Here is a 12464-nt window from a genome sequence, read left to right as displayed (position 1 = left end):
TGCAATATTCTATTGCATTGCAAATGACGATTATACTGCACTGATATTCCATTTCAATGTGCATTAACATTACAAATTGCTATTAAAATGCAAAGTGATATTCCATTGCAATGTTCCATTGTATTGCAAATGACCAAATTGCAAGGCAATAATCCCATGCAATGTGCTTTTGCATTGCAACTGTCTATTATATTGCAAGGTGATATTCTATTGCAATGTTCTATTGCATTGCAAATGACAATTATATTGCAGTGATATTCCATTGCAATATGTAATTCCACTGCAAATGGCTACTTTATTGCAAAGCGATATTACATTGCAAAGTCCTACTGCTTTGCAAATGATGATCATATTGCAATGCGATATTTCATTGCAATGTTCTGTTGAATTGCAAATCATTATTATATTGCAAACTGATATCCCATTGCAATGCTCTGTTGCATTGCAAATGACTATTTTATTGCAAAGTGATATTCCATTGCAATTTTGCTATTGCATTGCAATTGACTCTTATATTGCAAAGTGATATTCCATTGCTTGTTCTATTGCATTGCAAATGACTATTATAATGCAAATTGATATTCCATTGCAATGACTATTATATTTCGAAGTGATATTCCACTGCAATATTCTATTGCAATTGGAAATGACGATTATACTGCCGTGATATTCCACTTCAATGCACTGTTGCATTGCAAATGACTATTATATTGCAAAGCGATATTTCATTGCAATATTCTATTGCATTGCAAATGACGATCATATTGGAAAGCGATATACCGTTGCAATGTGTTTTTTCTTGCATATGACTTTTAAATTGCAAGGTAATAGTCCATTGCAATGTCGTATTGCATTGCAAGTGACTATTATATTGCAAAGTGATATTCCATTGCAATGTGCTATTGCTTTTCAAATGATTGTTATACTGCCAACTGATATTCCATTGCAAAGTTTCATTGCATTGCAATGACTGTTATGTTGCAAAGTAATATTCCATTGCAATGTTCCATTGCATTGCAATCACTATTTTATTGCAAAGTGATATTCCATTGCAATGTCCTATTGTTTTGCAAATGACGATCATATTGCAAAATAATATTCCATTGCAATGTGTTATTGCAGTGCAAATGAATATAATATTGCAATTCAATAATCCATTGCAATGTCCTATTACATTGCAAATGACTATTATATTGCAAAGCGATATTCCATTGCAATGTTATATTGCATTGCAAATGACTAATGTATTGCAAAGTGATGTTCCATTGCAAAGTCCGACTGCTTTGCAAATGATGAACATATTGCAATGCGATATTTCATTGCAATGTTCTATTGCATTGTAAATCATTAATATATTGCAAACTGATATCCTATTGCAATGTTCTATTGCATTGCAAATGAATACTATAATGCAAAGTGATATTCCATTGCAATGTAATATTTTGAGGTGAGGTAAGGTGAGAGTGACTGCCCTTGACATCAAGGCAGCATTTGATCAAGTGTGGTAGCAAGGAGCCCTAGCAAAAGTGAAGTCAATGAGAATCAAGGGGAAAACTCTCCATTGGTTGGAATCATACCTAGCACAAAGGAAGTTGGCTGTGATTGTTGCAGGTCATTCATCTCAATCACATGACATAATTGCAGGAGGTCATTAGGGCAGTGTCCTAGGCCCAACCATCTTCAGCTGTTTCATCAATGACCTTCCCTCCATCAGAAGGTCAGAAGTGGGGATGTTTGCTGATGATTGCACACTGTTCAGCACCATGCAAGACTCGTCAGATACTGACGCAATCCGTGTCCATATGCAACAAGACCTGTACAATATTCAGACTTGGGCTGACAAGTGGCAAGTAACATTCGCACCACACAAGTGCCAGGCAATGACCATCTCCAACAGGTGAGAGTCTAACCATCTCCCCTTGACATTCAATGGCATTATCATCGCAGAATCCCCCACTATCAACATCCTGGGGGTTACCATTGAGCAGAAACTGAACTGGACCAGCCATATAAATACTGTGGCTACAAGAGCAGGCCAGAGGTTGGGAATACTGTGGCGAGTGTCTCACCTCCTGACTCCCCAAAGCCTTTCCACCATCTACAAGGCACAAGTCAGGAATGTGATGGAATATTCTCCACTTGCCTGGATGAGTGCAGCTCCAACAACACTCAAGAAGCTGGACAACATTCAGGAAAAAGCATCCCACTTGATTGGCACTCCATCCACCACCTTCAACATTCACTCCCTCTACCACTGGCACACTGTGGCTGCAGTGTGTACCATCTACAAGATGCACTGCAGCAACTCGCCAAAGCTCCTTCAACAGCACCTTCCAAACACATGACCTCTACCACTTAGAAGGACAAGGGCAGCAGACGCATGGGAACTTCACCACCTACAACTTCCCCTCCAAGCCACACACCGTCCTGACATGGACCTGTATCGCCATTCCTTCACTGTCGCTGGACCAAAATCCTGGAACTCCCTTCCTAACAGCATTGTGGGTGTACCTACACCATATGGACTGCAGCGGTTCAAGAAGGCTGCTCACCACCATCTTCTCAAGGGCAATTAGGGATGGGCATTAAATGCAGACCTAGGCAGCCAGCGATGCCCACATCCCATCAAAGAATATTTTTTTTTTAATGCCGAAAGTATTGCAAAGCGATATTCCATTGCAGTGTGCTAATGCATTTGAAATGACTATGATATTTCCAAGAGATATTCCTTTTCAATGTGCTACTGCACTGCAAGTGACTACTGTATTGCAAAGTGATATTACATTGCAATGTTCACTTGCATTGCAATGTTCTATTGCATTGCAAATGGCTATTATATTGCAAAGTGATATTCCTTTGCAAATTATGTTGCATTGCAAATGACGATCATATTGCAAAGCTGTATTCCATTGCAATGTGCAGTTGCAATACAAGTGATGAATATTTTGCAGTGATATTCCATTGTAATGTTCTATTGCATTGCAAATGACTATTATATTGCAAAGTAATATTTCATTGCAATGTTCTATTGCATTTCAAATGACTGTTATTTTGCAAAGTGATCTTCCATTGCAACCTGCTACTGCAATGCAAATGGTTATTGTATTGCAAAGTGGTATTCCATTGCAATGTATTTTGCATTGCAAATGATGGTCATATTGCAAAGCAATCTTCCATTGCAATCTGCTACTTCACTACAATTGTCAAATAAATTGCAGTGATAATGCATTGCAATGTTCTGCTGCATTGCAAATGATGAGCACATTGCAGGGCAATATTACATTGCAATGTTCTATTGCATTGAAAATGACTATTATTTTTCAGTGATATTCCATTGCAATGTACAATTGCAAAGCAGATGACTATTATATTGCAGATTGATATTTAATTGCAATGCTCTATTGCATTAAAAATGATGATTATACAGCAGTGACATTCCATTGAAATTTTCTATTGCATTGCAAATGACGATTATGCTGCAAACTGATATTCCAAAGCAAAGTTCCATTGCATTGCAATGACTTTTATACTGCAAAGTGATATTCCATTGCAATGTTCTATTGCATTGCAAATGACGATCAAACAGCATGGTAATATTCCATTGCAATGTGCTATTGCATTGCAACCGACTATTATATTGCAAGGTGATATTATATTGCAATGTTGTATTGCATTGCAAATGACGATTATATTGCAGTGATATTCCATGGCAATATGCAATTGCATTGCAAATGACTGCTGTATTGCAAAGTGATGTTCCATTGCAAAGTCCGACTGCTTTGCAAATGATGAACATATTGCAATGTGATATTTCATTGCAATGTTTTATTGCATTGTAAATCATTAATATATTGCAAACTGATATCCCATTGCAATTTTCTATTGCATTGCAAATGAATACTATATTGCAAAGTGATATTCCATTGCAATGTAATATTGTGAGGTGAGGTGAGGTGAGTGTGACTGCCCTGGACATCAAGGCAGCATTTGATCAAGTGTAGTAGCAAGGAGCCCTAGCAAAATTGAAGTCAATGGGAATCAAGGGGAAAACTCTCCATTGGTTGGAATCATACCTAGCACGAAGGAAGTTGGCTGTGGTTGTTGCAGGTCATTCATCTCAATCACATGACATAATGGCAGGAGTTCCTCAGGGCAGTGTCCTAGGTCCAACCATCTTCAGCTTTTTCATCAATGACCTTCCCTCCATCTTAAGGTCAGAAGTGGGGATGTTCGCTGATGATTGCACACTGTTCAGCACCATTCAAGACTCATCAGATACTGATGCAGTCTGTGTCCATATGCAACAAGACCTGGACAATATTCAGGCTTGGGCTGAGAAGTGGCAAGTAACATTCACACCACACAAGTGCCAGGCAATGACGACCTCCAACACGCGAGACTCTAACCATCTCCCCTTGACATTCAATGGCATTATCATCGCAGAATCCCCCACTATCAACATCCTGGGGGTTACCATTGATCAGAAACTGAACTGGTCCAGCCATATAAATACTATGGCTACAAGAGCAGGCCAGAGGCTGGGAATTCTGTGGTGAGTGTCTCACCTCCTGACTCCCCATAGCCTTTCCTCCATCTACAAGGCACAAGTCAGGAATGTGATGGAATACTCCCGACTTGCCTGGATGAGTGCAGCTCCAACAACACTCAAGAAGCTAGACACCATTAAGGAAAAAGCAGCCCACTTGATTGGCACTCCATCCACCACCTTCAACATTCACTCCCTCCACCACCGGCACACTGTGGCTGCAGTGTGTACAATCTACAAGATGCACTGCAGCAACTCGCCAAAGCTCCTTCAACAGCACCTTCGAAACACATGACCTCTACCATTTAGAAGGACAAGGGCAGCAGACGCATGGGAACTTCACCACCTACAACTTCCCCTCCAAGCCACACACCGTCCTGACTTGGGCCTGTATCGCCATTCCTTCACTGTCGCTGGGCCAAAATCCTGGAAATCCCTTCCTAACAGCATTGTGGGTGTACCTACACCATATGGACTGCAGCGGTTCAAGAAGGCGGCTCACCACCATCTTCTCAAGGACAATTAGTGATGGGCATTAAATGCAGACCTAGCCAGCCAGCGATGCCCACATCCCATCAATGAATATTTTAGATGCCGAACGTATTGCAAAGCGATATTCCATTCCATTGAAATGACTGTAATATTTCGAAAAGATATTCCTTTTCAATGTGCTACTGCACTGCAAGTGACTACGGTATTGCAAAGTGATATTACATTGCAATGTTCACTTGCATTGCAATGTTCCATTGCATTGCAACTGACTATTATATTGCAAGGCGATATTCTATTGCAATGTTCTATTGCATTGCAAATGACGATTATATTGCAGTGATATTCCATTGCAATGTGTAATTCCACTGCAAAGTACTACTTTATTGCAAAGCGATATTACATTGCAAAGTCCTACTGCTTTGCAAATGATGATCATATTGCAATGCGATATTTCATTGCAATGTTCTGTTGAATTGCAAATCATTATTATATTGCAAACTGACATCCCATTGCAATGCTCTATTGCATTGCAAATGACTATTTTATTGCAAAGTGATATTCCATTGCAATTTTCCTATTGCATTGCAAATGACTATTATATTGCAAAGTGATATTCCTTTGCAATTTTGCTATTGCATTGCAATTGACTATTATATTGCAAAGTGATATTCCATTGCAATGTTCTTTTGCATTGCAATGACTATTATATTTCGAAGTGATATTCCACTGCAATATTCTATTGCAATTGGAAATGACGATTATACTGCAGTGATATTCCACTTCAATGCCCTGTTGCATTGCAAATGACTATTATATTGCAAAGCGATATTTCATTGCAATATTCTATTGCATTGCAAATGACGATCATATTGGAAAGCAATATAACATTGCAATGTGCTTTTCTCTTGCATATGACTTTTAAATTACAAGGTAATAGTCCATTGCAATGTGGTATTGCATTGCAAATGACTATTATATTGCAAAGTGATATTCCTTTGCAATGTGCTATTGCTTTTCAAATGATTATTATATTGCCAACTGTTATTCCATTGCAATGTTTCATTGCATTGCAACGACTGATATGTTGCAAAGTAATATTCCATTGCAATGTTCCATTGCATTGCAATCACTATTTTATTGCAAAGTGGCATTCCATTGCAATGTCCTATTGTTTTGCAAATGACGATCATTAAGCAAAACAATATTCCATTGCAATGTGCTATTATTTTGCAAATGAATATAATATTGCAATTCAATAATCCATTGCAATGTCCTATTACATTGCAAATGACCATTATATTGCAAAGCGATATTCCATTCCAATGTTATTTTGCATTGCCAAAGATGGTTATACTGCAGTGAAATTCCACTGCAATGTGCTATGCTATTGAAAATGAATACTATGTTGCAAAGTGATATACCATTGCAAAGTGCTATTGCATTGCAATGCTCCGTTGCATTGAAATGCCTAACATATATTTCAATGTTCTATTGCATTGCAAATGACTATTATATTGCAAAGTAATATTCCATTAAAATATGCTATTGCATTGCAAATAGCAATGGTATTGCTAAATGATATTCCATTGCAATGTTCCATTGCATTGCAATGACAATTATATTGCAAAGTGAAATTCTATTAAAATATGCTATTGCATTGCAATTAGCTATGGTATTGCAAAATGATATTCCACTGCAATGTTCCATTGCATTGCAATGACAATGATATTGCAAAGTGATTTTCCATTGCAATGTTCTATTGCATTGCAAATGACGATTATATTGCAGTGATATTCCACTGTAATGTTCTATTGCATTGAAAATGACTATTTATTGCTAACGGATATTCCATTGCTTGTTGTATTACATTGCAATGAAGGATATTATTCCATTAGAGTGTTCCATTGCATTGTAATGACTATTATATTGCAAAGTGATACTCCATTGCAATGTTCTATTGCATTGCAAATGAATATAATATTGCAAAGTGATATTCCATTTCAATGATCTATTGCATTGCAAATGATGATCATATTGCAAAGCGATATTCCATTGCAAGGTTCCAATGCATTGCAATGACAATTATATTGCAAAGTCATATTCCATTACCATGCTCTATTGCATTGCAAAGGACGATTATTATGCAGAGCTATTCCATTGCAAGGTGCTTTTGCATTGCCAATGAATACTATGTTGCAAAGTGATATTCCATTGCAATGTCTTATTCCATTGCAATGTTCTGTTGCATTGCAAATGACTACTATATTGCAAACCGATATTCCAGTGCAATAATCCATTGCATTGCAATGACTATTACATTACAAAGTAACATTCCACTGCAATGTTCCATCGCATTGCAATGACTATTATGTTGCAAATTGGTATTTCTTTCCAAAGATCTATTGCATTGCCAATGACAATTATATTGCAAAGTGATACACCATTGCAATGCTCTATTGCATTGCAAATGTCAATTATATTGCAATGGGATATTCCATGGCAACGTGCTATTGCATTGCAAATGATTATCATATTGCAAAGAGATATTCCATTGGAATGTGCTATTGCATTGCAAATTACTATTATATTGCAAAGTGATATTCCACTGCAATGTTCTATTGAATTGCAAATGATGATTGTATTGCAGTGATATTCCATTGCAATGTGTAATTGAATTGCAAATGACTGTTTCAATGTAAAGTGAGGTTCAATTGCAATGCCCTATTGCATTGCAAATGACGATCAGAGTCAAAGCGATATTCATTGTAATTTTCTATTACATTGCAAATGACTATTTTGCTGCAAAGTGATATTCCATTGCAATGTTCTATTGAATTTCAAATGACAATTATATTGTAAAGTGATACTCCATTGCAATGTACGATTACATTGCAGATTACTATTATTTTGCAATGCGCTAATCCATTGGAATGTTCCACTGCATTGCAAATGGTGATCATATTGCAAAGCAATTTTATATTGCAATGTGATTTTGTTCTGCAAATGACTATTTTATTGCAAGTTAATACTCCATTGCAATGTTGTATTGCATTGCAAATGACTATAATATTTTGAAGTGATATTCCATTCTAATGTTCTATTGCATTGCAAATGACGATTATCCTGCACTGATATTCCACTTCAATGCGCTGCTGAATTGCAAATGACTATTATATTGCAAAGCGATATTTCATTGCAATGTTCTATTGTATTGCAAATGACGATCATATTGCAAAGCGATATGCCATTGCAAGGTGCTTTGGTATTGCATATGACTTTTAAAATGCAAGGTAATAGTCCATTGCAATGTCGTATTTCATTGCAAATGACTATTACATTGAAAAGTGATATTCCATTGCAATGTGCTATTGTATTTCAAATGACTATTATATTCACAGAATCACAGAATCACAGAAACCCCACAGTGCAGATAGAGGCCATTTCGGCCCATCGAGCCTGCACCGACACATATCCCACCCGATCCCCGTAACCCCTACACCAACACATATCCCACCCTATCCACATAACCACATGTATTTAATCCCCCTAACACTAAGGGTCAATTTATCATAGCCAATCAACCTACCCGCACATCTTTGGACTGTGGGAGGAAACCGGAGCACCCGGAGAATATCCACGCAAACACAGGGAGAATGTGCAAACTCCACACAGACAGTCAACCGAGGCCGGATTCGAAGCCGGGTCCCTGGTGCTGTGAGGCAACAGTGCTAACCACTTGCCAACTGTTATTCCATTGCAATGTTTCATTGCATTGCAATGATTGTTGTGTTGCAAAGAATTATTACATTGCAATGTTCCATTGCATTGCAATGCCTATTTTATTGCAAAGTGATATTCCATTGCAATGTCCTATTGTTCTGCAAATGATGATCATATTGCAAAACGATATTCCATTGCAATGTGTTATTGCAGTGCAAATGAATATAATATTGCAATTTAATAATCCATTGCAATGTCCTATTTCATTGAAAATGACAATTATATTGCCAAGCAATATTCCATTGAAATATTATATTGCATTGCCAATGATGGTTATATAGCCGTGAAATTCCACTGCAATGCGCAATGGCATTGAAAATGAATACAACATTGCAAAGTGATATTCCATTGCAAAGTGCTATTGCATTGCAATGTTCCATTGCATTGCAATGACTAACATATATTTCAAAGTAATATTTCATTGCCATATCCCATTGTATTGCAATGATTGTTATATTGCAGAGTAATATTCCATTAGAGTGTTCCATTGCATTACAATAACTATTATATTGCAAAGTGATACCCCATTCAAATGTTCCATTGAATTGCAAATGATGATCATATTGCAAAGCGAAATTCCATTGCAATGTGCTATTGCATTGCCAATGAACATAACACTGTAAGTTAATATTCCATTGCAATGCTGTCTTGCATTGCAAATGATCATGTTATTGCAATGTGATATTCCATTGCAATGTTCTATTGCATTGCAACTGACGAATATATGGCAGTGATATTCATTGCTATATTGCAAAGTGATATTCCAATGCAAAGTGCTATTGCATTGCAAATGACTATTATATTGCAAACTGATATGGCACTGCAATTTTCCACTGCATTGCAATGACTAATATATATTTCAAATTATAAATTCATTGCCAGGTTCCATTGCATTGCAACGACTGTTATATTGCAAAGTGATACTCATTTTAGTGTTCTATTACATTGCAAATGACGAATATACTGCAGTGATATTACATTGCAATGTTCTATTGCATTGCAAATGACGAATATATTGCAGTGATATTCCATTGCAATGTGCAATTGCATTGCAAATGACTGCTTCAATGCAGAGTGAGGTTCAATTGCAAAGTCCTATTGCATTGCAAATGATGATCAGAGTCAAAGCAATATTCCATTGTAATTTCTATTACATTGCAAATGACTATTATATTGCAAATGTATATTTCATTGCAATGATTGTTTGCATTGCAAATGACGATTGTATTGCAAAGTGTTATTCCATTGCAATGTTCTATTGCTTTGCAAATGACGATTATATTGCAGTGATAATCCATTACAATGTACTGTTGCATTGCAAATGACTACTTTGTTGCAAAGTGACATTCCATTGCAATGTCCTATTGCATTGCAATGAAATATAATATTGCAAGTTAAAATTCCATTGCAATGTTCTATTGCATTTCAAAAGACAATTATATTGTAAAGTGATACTCCATTGCAATGTGCTATTGCATTGCAGATTACTATTATTTTGCAACGCGCTAATCTATTGCAATGTTCTGCATTGCAAATGACGATACTATTGCAAAGCGATATTGTATTGCAATGTGACTTTGTTCTGCAATTGATTATTATGTTGTAAGTTAATAATCCATTGCAATGTCATATTGCATTGCAAATGACTATTATATTGCAAAATGAAATTCCATTCCAATGCTTTATTGCATTGAAAATGACGATTATATTGCAGTGCTTTTCCTTTGCAATGTTCTGTTACATTGCCAATGAACACCACGTTGCAATGTGATATTCCATTGCAATGTCTTATTCCATTGCATTGTTCTGTTGCATTGCAAATGACTATTCCCTTAAATTGATATTTCATTGCAATATTTCATTGCATTGCAAAAAATGTAATGTTGCAAAGTAATATTCCATTGCAAAGCTCTATTGCATTGAACATGACTATTATCTAGCAAACTGATATTACATTGCAAAATTCCATGGTATTTCAAATGACAATTATATTGTAAAGTGATACTCCATTGCAACGTGCTATTGCATTGCAAATTACTATTATTTTGCAACACGCTAATCCATTGCAATGTTCAACTGCATTGCAAATGACGATAATATTGAAAAGCGATATTATATTGACGTGATATTTTTTTGCAAATGACTATTATACTGCAAAGTGATATTCCATTGCAGTGTGCTATTGCATTGCAAATGACGATTATATTGCAAAATAATGTTCCATTGCAATATTCTACTGCATTGCAAATGACGATCATATTCCAAAGTGATATTCCATTGCAATGTTCTATTGCATTGTTAATAACTATTATAATTCAAACCGATATTCCAGTGCAGTGTTCCATTGCATTGCAGTGACTAGTATATTGCAAATTAATATTCCATTGCAATGTTCCATTGCATTGCAATGTCTATTATGTTGCAAAGTGATACTTCATTCCAAACTTCTATTGCATTGCAAATGACGAATATATTGCAGTGAGACTCCAGTGCAATGTTCTATTGCATTGCAAATATCAATTCTATTGCAAAGCGATATTCCATTGCAATGTGCCATTGCATTGCAAATTACTGTTACCTTGCAAATTGATATTCCACTGCAATGTTCTATTGCATTGCAAATGACGATCATATTGCAGTGATATTCCATTGCAATGTGCAATTGCATTGGAAATGACTGCTACAATGCAAAGTGAGGTTCATTTATATAGTCCTATTGCATTGCAAATGACGATCAGAAGTCAAAGCGGTATTAAATTGTAATTTTCTCTTAAATTGCAAATGAGTATTATATTGCAAACTGATATTCCATTGCAATGTTCCATTGCATTGCAATGACAATTATATTGCAAATTTATATTCCATTGCTATGTTTGATTGCATCGCAAATGAAGATTATATTGCAAAGTGATCTTCCATTGCAATGGTCTATTGCAGTGCAAATGACAATTATAGTGCTGTGATAATCCATTAAAATGTTCTGTTGCATTGCAAATGTCTACTATGTTGCAAAGTGATATTCCATTGCAACGTCCTATTGCATAGGCAATTAATATAATATTGCAAGTTAAAATTACATTGCAATGCTCTATTGCATTTCAAAAGACAATTATATTGAAAAGTGATATTCCATTGCAATGTGCTATTGCATTGCAGATAACTATTATTTTGCAAAGTGCTAATCCATTGTAATGTTCTACAGCATTGCAATTGACAATCATATTGCAAACTGATATTATATTGTAATGTGATATTGTTTTGCAAATGACTATTATGTTGCAAGTTAATAATCCATTGCAATGTCATACTTCATTACAAATGACTATTATACTGCTAAGTGATATTCCATTGCAATGTGCTATTGCATTGCAAATGACGATTATATTGCAAAGTGATATTCCACTGCAATTTTCTATTGCTTTGCAAATGACGATCTTATTAGAAAGCGATATTACATTGCAATGTTCTATTGCATTGCAAATGATGATTATAAGGCCAACTGATATTCCAGTGCAATGTTCCATTGCATTGCAGTTACTAGTATATTACGAAGTAATATTCCATTGCTATGTTCCATTGCTTTGCCATGACTATTATATTGCAAAGTGATATTTCATTCCAAAGTTCTTTTGAATTGCAAATTACG

The sequence above is a fragment of the Somniosus microcephalus genome, unplaced genomic scaffold (genome assembly GCF_052327205.1).
Source record: "Somniosus microcephalus isolate GS21.2 unplaced genomic scaffold, FLI_Smic_1.0 unresolved_chr6, whole genome shotgun sequence".
Classification (NCBI taxonomy): Eukaryota; Metazoa; Chordata; class Chondrichthyes; order Squaliformes; family Somniosidae; genus Somniosus; species Somniosus microcephalus.
The sequence above is the reverse complement of the archived record's forward strand: the minus strand, read 5'-3'. Positions refer to the sequence as shown.